The sequence below is a fragment of the Porites lutea genome, chromosome 10, assembly GCF_958299795.1.
Source record: "Porites lutea chromosome 10, jaPorLute2.1, whole genome shotgun sequence".
Classification (NCBI taxonomy): domain Eukaryota; kingdom Metazoa; phylum Cnidaria; class Anthozoa; order Scleractinia; family Poritidae; genus Porites; species Porites lutea.
Genome location: NC_133210.1, coordinates 24,300,694 through 24,311,889, shown reverse-complemented (window position 1 = coordinate 24,311,889; position 11,196 = coordinate 24,300,694).

Below are 11,196 nucleotides of genomic sequence, written 5' to 3'. Positions count from 1 at the left end.
TACGGTTTAATGCGTTAACAAGCAAACTGTTGTACTCTTGTTGCACCCTAGAACGGACTAGAAAAAACTGGCCTATTTCTAGAACGGGGTATCAGTTTTAGGGCGAATTCTAGAACGGGGTATAAAAAATTGGCCTATCTCTAGAACGGGGTATCAATTTTAGGGGAAATTTTTTTATAGAACGGGGTGCCAATTTGGAGTCCCGGGCGGCACATACCCACCCAAAAAATACTTAAGTGCCCCCCCCCCGGGCCCTTCAGATTATTTCTATATATTATTTTACCCTTGATAACTCGAACCATGTTTTAAGCGCATGACAAGTTGAGAAAAAATTGTACTGTGCACAGTCAGAGACAATTCTTTGTATTCCTTTAGTCAAAATATCAATATATTTCTCGCTGGCCTGGAAGTAGCCTGCGAACAGCAGACGAGAAGCGACGACCGGAAATGCGTCTGCTTAAATTCACGCTTCTTCTATTGCAAGTGTGTCAATCAAAATTCAGTACCAGGAGCCTTGCCGAATAAGTTCGTAAAGCCTTATGGATATTTCTTTTCCTGCGCTTTTCCTGCGGGTTTTGTCTTTGGGGCTGGGAACAGTGTGAGCCACTCTGTACAAAACTTCATCGAGAACCCTTCCTAAGCGGAGTCCTACTGTTTAACGGCACGAGAAACGAAGATGGAGGGTTCCAGAAAACAATTAATGGACCTTTGTTTTACATGCGTCTTGTAGAACGACAAAATCGAGAACATGAAGGCTATATATAGTTTGCTTAAATCAAAAGATTGAGAAAATATTCTCAAAGTGAAAGATTAAACATAAACACCTTGGGCCAGACATACATGACCATATAAAGTAAAGAATCACGTAAAAGCCAGTTGAAACCAAATAGTTTGCTGCACTGTTCAGCAAATGAAATGAAGTGAAATAAGTGTATGGGTTGTGTGTCACCGAGAAAAAAAAAATGATAATAAAACAACATAAATATATGTTGCGAGGAAGCTGCTCGTTGTTTTGTTATTCGATAGCGATATTTTCCCCTTAAGCTTGCATGCAGGACATTGCTTTTTTCGTCTTATTTCTTCGCGTCGGAACAGTCATGCCAGGAACAGGTCAAGAATCGTGACCTAAAGTTTAATTATTGAGTTGGAGACCTACCTTACAAGCTTAAGGCGGGTTAACTTCATCTGCTGTACACCAAATCTTCTTATTCTCCTGTCGGTGGGGAGTCCGTGTCTCAGAAATGCTGCCAGTCATTTGATCATCTAAAGATTATCCTTAACAGGTAGCCTGTAGTGTAGGCGTATTTTTTGGGGGGGAGGGGGGGGGGGAAGCTTGTTCATGTTCGTATTGTTGTAGCCGCCATCCTGATTGGTGCAGCATAGAGAGATAGGGGAAGTAGATTGATACCTGTCAATTAACGGTAAGTCTATATTGTTTATTCCGTTTTGTATGCAACTGCTCTCTCCTCCGTGGAGGTTCCCCCCTTGGTATCCCTACAAAAATAGCACTAATCGAAAACAATAGTAAGCGCACGGGGGACGATGGGAACCATCGTACCCCGCGCGCTCTCTTTTCTTTCTTCTCAGCCTCCCCACAACACAAAGAGGCCTGTGCAGAGGAGAGAGATGCAACTGCGGGAAAGAATTATTCTGAATTCAGAAATGGCGGACTTAAATTCGAATTTTAACTCTGCTGTCGAAGCAAGTGTTTTGGAATTGGAGCGGGCGGGAATGACACGTGTATTACGCAATGAGAAAGTCAAAGCGATTTCTACACTGGCATCAGGACAAGATTTGCTCGCACTGCTAAAACCTACTCCGCCTACACCACTTTTCATGCCAAAATGCTTCTTGTTCCAAACCGTTTTTTTTTTTTCTGGCGAGTAGATTATGCTTTGGAGGGTTCTATGTTTTGACTGAGCAAATGTCCAGGACACGCTTATTGATTTTCTGTGGTTTTTGAATTTCTGGTCTTCATGATTTGCCCTCTGATGCAAGAGCGTTTTCTTTGACTAGTTTAGCTTTCTTACCATCATTATTTATCAATTTTGCAAAGGGTCCTGGTACAAATTCCTCCACTGTAGCATGCAGGTTGCTTAATTATTGTGGTGAAGTACACGTGGTTGTACTGAAAACACTCTCCCATTTCTTTTGGAGCCTGTGAATTGAACTTCTTTGTTAAATGCCTCGCTACATGATGCATTTGAACTTGTTTGCAGCAATGGCTCTCTATATTTGTGTTAAATTGAGAGCCAATTGCTTCTTTGGATTTATCATTGTACATTTTGATAACCCAGTGATCTGGAATGTTTTGCTTGGTGGATTTTCCAGTTAGCACACAGTGGTAAGAATCACGGAATCCACCTGACGAAAACTTCTCTGAATCTACTGCACACTCAACTCTCACTGCATCTTTCCATTGTCTGGAGGCAATGTCAAATTGTTCAAAGTTCAGTAATGACTTTTTTTTTGCTACAGAATTAACCAGCTTTCCAGCCTCCAGTAATGAGGCAATAGATACAGATGCAGGAAACTTAGTTGTTACCGAAAAGCTTCCACAAGTTGCTTCGGGATTATTGGATGCATTTGCTTTTCTCACTGGAGCAGATAGCGCTCCAGTAGTACAATGCAATGAGTCATTATCAAACAACTCTTCCTGAACATCTTGTGTGTGAGAGTGATAGGAGTCTTCGCCATAATTTCAGTCAACTACAAACCGCACCAAATACACCTAAAAAAAACAAAGAACAGATTCGATTAGACTTCAATGTATTGAAAGTCAGTATGGTAGCAGTCTCAGAGGACACAAACAAAGGAAATGGATGGATGTGGTATTAACGGACCTACAAAAGCAGCCAAATAGTTCTGTGTACCTCTTCCATGCATTATTTGTGTTTCTGTGGTGTTTGGGGGTTATTTTAGAGTGATTCCAGTGCATTTTAAGTTCATGCATTATATACATTTTAATAAAGAGAGGAAAGCAAGGAACCTAAAACTTGTTTCAGTCACCCTAATGGTCCCAAGCACCACTAGTAAGGGAGGCGTCCCAGCAAGCCTTTGCATTTACAATGAAAGGCAAAATGGCATTTATATGTTGCTGCCATTTCTCATACAAATGTCTTGGGTTTTGCTGTGTTTGGAGAAAATTTAAGTAAGAAAACTAAACAAATGTAAGGCACAGTTTGCAAAATATGTATGGATACAAAGGAAAGCTCTTCACATAATCTATGGATTTCTGCCCTGCACTGTAGAGTTCAACCAAGTCAAGGCAACTCGGGGATGGTTGTTCTTAATCCAGCTGAATGACCCAATAAAAATTAAACAATTTGAAAACCCAAATCCCCAATCAAAATCATTTCTTCCTCTGACAAAGTTTTGTGGAGTGGTAATAAAATGCCAAACAGCCACTTCAAGCTGCCAGCCACATCCCACGCTATTATTTAAAATTAAATGAATACCACAATCTAAACTTAAACATAACTCTCATGGGGTAAGCTTTTCCATGTAAAATTAATATTATATGTGGGGAAATATTCAAGCCAATGGCTCAAGATGATGCCTCTTTGAAAACCTAGGGAGTTGATTTCTGTGATAAACCATTCATGAACCATTGCTACCTGAAGTTTCATTTCAATATAACTATTCATAAACCACAGAGATGAAACGACAAAATTTTAAGCTTGTATGCACATTTGACATGCATCTGTAGCTATCTGTAATAATCTCACCTTCTGCTGTCCTTTGAGGGATTTGTTCGATGTTGGTACACGAGGGTCCTTTGTTAGTGACGAGGACGTCCCATAAGCTCGCTGGCAAACTATAATGGTCAGCACACGCTTTCTTCAAGTTTGTTAGCGTGAGATCCTCGTAAGGGAATGCCACAAATTCTCTAGGCTGTACGGGACGAAATGTCTGTTTGTTATCTGGCCCTGAAGACAAACGTTGCAACTCATGCGGAGCGGAACCAGATTTCTTGCTGATCTTGCCCTTTCTGCTTTCGCTTCCTTTTCGCCATCATTTCCTCTTGTAAACGGTTCCATACAGTTTGCCTTTTATTCATCTCGATAAAAGGGCTTTAGATGGCTATAATGTATGAGGAAAGCAGAAGCTTGCAGCTCACACACGCGAGGAATAATCCAGGCCAGGTACAGTGATTGCAGCCGTTTTGACATGACTCCGCTGATGTAACGTTGCTATGATAACGATGGCCCACTTCACGACATTTCATTTGAGAAAAGAAATTTATTGTGATTTCAGTTCGGCCAAGCGTTATCATAGATAAATAAAAATTACTTTGCATTTCTACTGAGAGATTTTATTACGTTTTTTTTTTCTTTTTTTTTTTTCGATTTCATTTTCGTTATTACTATTATTTTTTTAATGTAAATGTCCTTTTATTTTTTTTTAGTTGAAATCAGGAGCTCCTGTTGAAATTTATTTACATGTTCATTTTGTTTCTTTATGCTTTTTAAATTCAAATTTCATTTGATTTTTAATCTTTAATTTCAGTCTTTCAAATTTTAGTTTAATAATTTTTTTTGTGTATTTTTATATTTATGTATATTTATTTATTTATTTTGGTCTTTTTTTAAAATGTGTTTTCAATTTTCTTAAATAAGCAGACATTTCCAGCACTGCAGGCTATTATTTCTTGACAACCTGTTATATATGTATACTACCAATCTTTGAAGAAATTATAAATACAGATTTAGCCAGGGCTAAAAACGAAGTTCTCTTGAATATTTATAGTCTGGGTGGCCGTGCGATTTACCACCGAGACGCGTGGGGTGCTTGAAATGCTAAATTTCATCCCAGCTTAAATGAAGAGGAGGACGTACGTACGGACGATTTTGTCGGAGCCAAAATTTCTTGGATGCATGGATAACCAAATTTTTACCCAATGTGATCCGCTGCGCGAGAGCTCCGCTATAAATATTCATCAAACAATGTTCTTTATTCATAAATCAGGCAGACAACTACAATCCATTATTGCGGGCGACAAGAGGAGCCCGCAATCCTAATCTCTAGGTTGTTATTACGCATTCGTCGCATGTATATAGCGAGCTTTCATTTGGACTTCCACTGTAAAGAACTAAGCGTCACTCATTTAACTTTGTTTTAGTACGCAATATTGACAACGCAGTGTAACGAACTTTGTAAGATCGCGCGCGCTTTAAATTCAACGGCGATTTCAAAATATGTAACACTGAAGATGACGGATGTACCGTCGAAACATGTCTGGAAAATTAAAGAAAGTTGTTATGTTTATACGACTATCTATATTGTTGCTGCTATCTAGACCTTTTGGACTTCCACTGAGAATGAATAGAATGCACAGAACGCTATTTGATCACGTGCGTTTGGACCTTTTAGGTCTTTTATCACTCGTAATCTAATCACGAGTGTTTTGACTATCTTTCAACGGTGAAATTTGCGCAAAGCACTGCGAAGGAGTAAAGGCATTTTGACCTTCGGTTCCGTCGCCCGCACTCCGTAACCCGGCTTTGCTTATTACTAGTTTGTTAATAATGAAGTTAGCCTGAAGCGTAAATTCATTAATCGTATAAGTAGTGATGTTCATCAGTTTGTATTGACACCAGCGCGTCAAAATGATAATTTTTTTCGAAGGAAATGGCGGGAATTCATAGCTTCCCAGACGAGTCCGGTAACATCATGGCATACCAAGCCCGGGGGGTGGGGGGGGGGGGGGGTGGGGGGTTCTCAACAAAGTCTTATACTGGGAGGCTCCGACTCCGAGGTCCAACCCCTTGCACTTTTATATACCATTTTTAACAGAAAAAGGTACCCATTTCGAATACCTTCTATTGATAAATGGTACCCCTTTCACAAACTTAAATAGTTTAGAACGTTGCATCCCTTTCAACTGCTGTGAATGACTGTCCTTAAAACATGAAAAAAATCACAAAGCCAGTAAATTTCTTCGACTTTTTCACAGTCATATAAATCCTTCTATTAGCCTTTTTAAGTCTGTTTATAGACTAGATATACTTCAGCTGATGAAATCCCAACCCTTTCATATAGCTGAAGCCTGAAAAAGGTACCCCTTTCGGGCGGAGCTTCCCTGTAAAGGCCATTCTACAGAGTACCCCCACCCAGGGGACAACTGACCTGACGCGTTCCTTCCCACAAGCCGTTTCTCGGGCCATCAGCAAAACGGTGAGTGATGTCCTTGTTCAGGTAAGCATCTAGCTTGAACTTCACTCTTTTGAAATTGCATTTAATGAGCGATCACGTCAATACTAATTCCATTATGCGTTTCTCTCAGAATTCCCCAAACATGAGCGCAAATCAGCAATCCAACATGTGCGGACGGGAACTCCAACGACAACATCGATATTGAACCAACAAGAATGCAAGAAGAATGACCAAAACAATAAAAATAATACTTTACTTTGCTTCGGCTCGTAATTTCAGTGACTTCCAATTAATTCAATAACTATGCTGTTAGTAATAATTGTGGTGTTTTCAAAGGTCAATAAACTCTGTCAGTCGTGGGATCAGAACTGAGCGATTATTATAAATTTCATGTTTTCCTACTAGGTCTGCAAAGCAAACACTGACCCTGTGGGATCAGCTAAACAGGCTACAAGTAGTTTAATTTTGAAAGTTCATATCGGGAAAAATTTAAATAGCTTCTGTTACCCTTTGTTGTTACGCCAAAGAAAAATGGCTTTCTTTTGCGCTTTCATGTTTCAAGCTATGGTATTTGAAGGGTAGAAGCTCCCCCCGAACAAAATATTGTTATCATTACAGTGTATCAGTAACTATATCTGAAAAATCATCCAGACGCGACGAGGACAGTGCACACGGTATAACATTTCTCAAAATTGTGTCGCAAAATGCACAAGATTGCATCTCATCGTATATTCATTTCAAAAGATTTCCGGGGGGACATACGGACCTGGACCCCCCTAGAAAGCTCGTCGCCTTCGGCCACTCGGGACTTCTCCCTCGAAAGATAAATTCTAGATAGAACCCTGGCTTTGTTTGAGCTTAGTTGAAATTAATTTAAACGGACAGTTTATTAAATAAGAGTTTTCATGGGGACTGCTCGGGTGTTAAAATGAGATCTTAACCACTTCATCTCTATGTCATTTTAAAAACGTGCTACAACTTACCCTAATACTAGGTAGTTTACATTACAGGCGAAAAAAATCACTGAAAAATACTGGAACACAGAAACTGCCAGAGTACAGTAACCGAGCCCTTTGAGCGCAAACATTGACGCAAGAAAATCAGGGAAAGAAATTCTTCAATCAAAAGCTTATCATCGCACTTGTTGAAAAGCTCCCGCCTTGAACTGTCTTTATTTTGAACAAGAATCTCATGGCATCTAATTTGGAGGTGGAAGTTGTGGAAACAGAAACTCATTTATCTCGTAAAGGTCTCCACCGGCCATGACTCCATCTGTTACAACGCTGAATTGCTTTCCGTTTTTCATTTCTGGCCTTTGCTTCTTTTTGCACTTATAGAAGTCCTTATAATTACTGTACATTCAGTTCCTACAGAATAATCTATTTGTGGGCGGGCCGGGGTGGGTGGGCTTGCACTCGTGCGCGAATATTCCCCGCATTTACCCTTTAGTATAATTTACTAATATCGGAATCTTTTATTTTCCTTTTTGTCTTAAAATAATTAAGGGGTGGGAGTAAGAAGCCTAAAAACTGGAATTTCAAATCAGAATAAGCCCCATTCGACTGTATGTAAGTAAAAACTAAACAACAGCACTGAATTCTTGACCGGCAACATTAATGCAAACGAAAAACCATTGAAAACATAATAACAACAGTGATTTTAGCGATTTAAAAGACCACTAACATTCTCCTTGAAAGAAGTAATCAGTAGTAATACAGCTTTCTCATTTTAGTGCTACCCTTTCATGAAATTGCGTGTCCAGTGGTTAATGACAATTGAGCCGTAAGTTTCTCTCATTTATACTAGAAACGAATTTTAATGAAATTTAAGAGTGAGATTTACACTTACTTTCACATTGTAATTTGACCTTACTTCTTTCTGAACTGTAGGTAAAACAATCTTTTGCAGGTCTCTAACTCTGTCGTTATATAATTGTACCTTGCACAGTTCTTATGGAGACTCCCTATGTTGAAAGCGGGATGCAGTAGAAACAGGCCGCAGAAAAATCATTCTTTCTAATGCTTTAATATTTAACATGACTCTCGCATCACCTCTCTGTTTAATAGCGGAAGTCTTCTGCATTCATTTCCACCTACAATATCATAAAGGCTATAACAAAAGTAAGAATAATCCTTACACCATTTTTAATCATTATTTTCATTTCAACTGTTTGGTTATATAATGTCAATAAAGTCCATATGATATGTCCGCTCAAGAAATGGTTGTTGTGTTGTTTTTATTCCAACGGGGCACTGTTTCGAGGGCTTAATTGCAGATGTTTCTTCAACCAAAGAAGCCTTTGACTAGACATATATGCAAATTTCAGCACAGGTCTAGTTGTGGAGAGGGAGAGCCAGCATAATAGCGCAATCAACAGCAGTTAATTAAAAGTTGATTACCAGCTTTCTCTCTATTTAAACTAGATACATTGACTGAAAAAAAAAAAAACAAACAAAAAACATTGACTTAAGTCATTTTATTAAAAAAGAAGATCAAGGCCAACCCTTTATCTGATTAGAGTGTGGAACGATACAACACACAATCTGTGCGTCTGAATTCCCCTTTTATCAAGATCCAAAGCCGAACATCTGCTCGAAGTATATCAGAAGTGAGGGCCATCTGAATAAAGTATCATTTACAAGCCTTGCAAAGGGCGTTTTAAGATATATATCTACATAATACTAGCAGTGATCTGGGATTAGTTTAGTAAGAGCGATCGAATGCTTACCATTAGGACTGCGGTTGCCGATGAGTGTCATCAAAGTGGGGAAGCGTGCAAGATTCAGTGAACTATGCAATAGGGGAACGAATTTAATCAAGGGAGCGAAGAAATCGCGAGGTATCAGCGCAGTATCTTCAATACTTTTGTAACTGTTTTGCTAAATATAACCTGAGTAAATACAAGAACGTTCTTTAAATAATAAGGCAAAATGTTACTTTTCAAACACCAACAATTTCTTGAAAGTTACCGGATCCCTTCGTCATGATGGCGGATGTCTATGAAACTTTCAAGAAATTATTCTTCCAAGTAAAATATCCATTTTAATTCCCCAAACGAACTGAAAGCAACACAGCATTTTTAAAATAGCTATTACCCTGCATAACGAAATAATTGTTCTTTTAGCTGAACACGCATCACAATCCTGCGATTTCCCACAGTTGCTTTCTACTGACCTGTCGATTACTTGCTTTAGTTCTTCTCTCTAACAGTATATCCAGCTGATTTTTTTTTCGTCAACTGTACATGTAAATTAACCGAACCGAGTGCTCTCAATATCCGTGCGCGTAGCGTTTGTAAACACGCGTTTTCTCTGAAGCGCTCGGTCAAAGACATCGGGACTCGAAGAAACGACGGGCTATGGGAACAACACAACGCATTTCAGTTGTTGGTATTCAGACTACCAAAATCGAGTTTCTTTCCGCTAATTGTACGTGGCCAGAGGCTTCTCGCGCTTTGAGTTCAAGTTGCGTTCTCCTGACGTTGAACGCAAGGAACGTTGGTTTTTCGGGTGACGTGTAATTCTACAGACAAGGTAATATAAGTAATGGCATAACTTTTCTTTTATTATTAGTTTTAAAATGCTTTCACTTAAGCCATAATTTATTTCTTAATGGGGACTTCAGTTATCTATTAAAGACATGAACACATTTTATTCATTCCTGTCCACTTAGACCCCCACCCCTTCTCCCCCAAAAAAGATGCTTTCTGCAATTCTGACAGCTACGATCTCTTGCCCAAACCAGACATACCACTGAAGAAAAGCAAATTAAGTTAAATATTAGACAGGTAAAATATAATTTATGTAAGCTAATTTATATTGCAAAAATACTTCCTTTCGCTCAAAATGTCCGTTACGTTGTTGGCACTACTTTTTAAGGGCCATTATTATTCTCTAAAATTCCACTCACATCTTTCGAAATCCGGAATTTGTCAGTATTTTCCGCTGTCAAACAACTGACAAAATGTACACCTATGTGTTTAACGTATTCAAAGATATGATCTATCTTATTTATGAATACGTACGTTTTATTGGATGCATACATACCTCAGTGTTTTAATATAGAGATTTGCTGGCTTTAAGGCGTTTTAACATCTCTTTCTTGCAAAGAATAAATAAAACTAATCTCTGAAACTTTGTTCAGTGTGTACTTTCATTTAAGCGCTTATAAAATAAGAGGATGTGCGATATAAAGACGTATTTACCGAAGAAGAGATTGTTCTTATGATAAGCGCCGCCTCCTAACTCTTCTCAAAAATCGTTGTTACATCCGTTAAACGGTAAGAAACTAAGGAGTTAAATTTAACTGTAAATGTTCAACTAAAACATCGACAGCCAATGTTAACTATCATGTAAGTAATTCTAGGATACCATTATTGGAGAACGCAAATCTCAATATCAAAGTGCAGATACCAGAAACTACAAAGAGGATAAGAAAAAGAACGCAATTGCTGTAATTATCGCGATAGCTTATCTCTAAAACAAACCGTTTTTTTGTTCTATTGATCGAGGCAATGTCATGGAGTTCATTCATGACAAAAAACAAAGATAGTAATGATCTCTTTCAGATTGTTATGGGAACTTTACATATCGTAACACCTGTGTAGGAAAATTATAATCATGGTTATAATTAATAAAGGGGAAGGAACAACAAATTGTATTCGGTAGGAAACGGCCAGGCTGGAGGCTTGCCAAAAATTGGAATTCTCATCAAAGGTAACCTTTTGTTTTCTATTTTTCTTTACTTTTTTGTTATCCTCTTTAATGGACGGTCTCTTATGATCTTCGTGTAGATTAACGCCACTTGAAATAAAACCAAACTGATTCCTTTGCAAATTTACCAATCTGTAGATTGGAACCTACGGGGACATAAGTAGCCATTAGAATAATGTAACTACATCCATTATCGGAACTTTTTTTTTTCAAAGCTAGTTTTGTAGAATCCTACTCACTGCAAGTTTGGCCAATTCACAGTTCACTTTCCAAGTAAGCAGCCATGAAGAATATTACACTTAAATCAAGGAGCAATTCAGTAAAATAT